The 1,871-nt window shown below is 40.6% G+C and overlaps 1 pseudogene across 1 annotated transcript; it reads left to right on the top strand.

Annotated features, from left to right (window-relative positions):
• Positions 1-700: 700 nt before the first annotated feature.
• LOC100957397 lies at positions 701-1,152 on the top strand (annotated as a pseudogene). The gene has a single exon (XR_001161084.1). The product of XR_001161084.1 is annotated as a serine/threonine-protein phosphatase 2A 65 kDa regulatory subunit A alpha isoform pseudogene (transcript).
• Positions 1,153-1,871: the final 719 nt, after the last annotated feature.

Below are 1,871 nucleotides of genomic sequence, written 5' to 3'. Positions count from 1 at the left end.
CACACACATATTATTAATATAATGGACTTGCATACACTCCTGCTGAGAATGTACAGAAAGGCACTTTAAGTGGTTTAGTAACATACACTAAAGCTTACTGTATGCACATCTTAGAGCCCTACCATTATCATGTACGTATATAATCATCAGAAACAAATCTTTACAATAACATAGGTTGAAGGATATTGATATGAGCACTATTTTGATAGCCAGAAATTAGAAATTAAACAAATTCCACTGAACACCAGACTGAATAAGTGAATCATGATATATTTACTAGTGAAATATTACATAACAAAAATGAACTGGATACAATTTTATTGAATTTTATGAATAAAGCTCACAAATATATCAGAAAGGGAGGTACAAAACACAAAAGAACACACCCCATGTAATCAGTTTTAGATAAATGCTTATAGTAGTGAGGATTTATCTTTGGTACTTGAAGGTTACCCTTTGGGATGCCATCACAGAAAGGTGACACAAGGGACACTTCTGAATTACAGTTAGGCTTGGGAATTGCTTAAGGTTATTCTTCTCTTTTTGCTTGAGGGCTTTAGAAAATTAATTATGGGTTTGTTCACTTTTGAAAAATTAATAGATATTTACAGACATTGTACTGTATTGTATTTATATTGTACTTTGAAAAAATAGAGATTTTACATCTTTTGTATTTACTTGGATGGAATTAAAAGAGTGGGCCCATTCCACTATCATCCCCAAGGTCTTGGCCATGTCTGGAGACCCCAAATACCTGCTCCACATGACCATGCTCTTCTGTATCAATATGCTGTCCGAAGTCTGTGGGCAGGGCATCATGATCAAGCATACGCTGCCCACTCTCCTGTGTATGGCTGGAGACCCGGTTGCCAATGTCCACTTCAATGTGGACAAGTCCCTGCAGAAGATAGGGCCCATCCTGGACAATAGCACCCTGCAGAGTGAAGTCAAGCCCATTTTAGAGAAGCTGACCCAGGACCAGGATGTGGACGTCAAGTACTCTGCACAGGAGGCTCTGACTGTTCTGTCTCTCACCTGACACTGGATGAGGAGCCAACTCTGGTGTCCACCCTACAACCTAACAACCTCCCCAAGTTCTTCCTCAGGGAGGCACTGAGGGCACTTGGCTGTTACTCCCTGTGCATAGTCTGACCCCAGACTTCTTCTCCTGCATGCTTCCTCCTCTTTCCAGCCCGGGAAGACTGCTCACTGTCCACGTCCCCAAGGAGTAGTGGAGCATAAGGTAGGACAGGATGGCAACCCAGGAGGAAGGGGCCACTCTGCCTACCTTGGGGAGAGATGTGAGCATCCCAGGTCACTGGCTCCTGCTGCTGTAATGCGGAAACCCTCCTCCATATACTTCACCTTCCTTTCTACCCTCACACTGTTTTTTTCTGGGGTGGGGTCAACTGTGCCATTTTTATTTTTTTGCTCCACCCTCTCTTTTTTGACCCTTTTCACAGAGAAATAAAGGTCTAGAAATAGTCAAAACAAACAAACAGACAAACAATCATGCCATATATAGAATACTAATTTGAAGTTAGTAGATGAACAACTACAAGCCCACATGAGAGGAGAAACATAATTAAATTCAAGAAAGTTGGAGGGAGGGTGGGCAGAAGGGGCTCAGTAAGCTCCCACTTATTGAATACTATGTGTGAGTATAATGTCCAATTTCTGGGTGAAGGGCTCAAATGCAGCTAGGACTATTCCTAACAAACATAAACAATGGAACCTAATAATGTGTCCCCTTACATTAATCCTAAGTAAATGTATATATATATACGGATATAGATAAGTAAATATATATAGAGATAGATAGATAGATAGATAGGTAGATATAAAATAATGTTTGGCACATAGAAGAAACC

The sequence above is a fragment of the Otolemur garnettii genome, unplaced genomic scaffold (genome assembly GCF_000181295.1).
Source record: "Otolemur garnettii isolate 467f Iridium unplaced genomic scaffold, OtoGar3 scaffold00016, whole genome shotgun sequence".
In the NCBI taxonomy this organism is placed as follows: domain Eukaryota; kingdom Metazoa; phylum Chordata; class Mammalia; order Primates; family Galagidae; genus Otolemur; species Otolemur garnettii.
The sequence above is the reverse complement of the archived record's forward strand: the minus strand, read 5'-3'. Positions and strand labels throughout refer to the sequence as shown.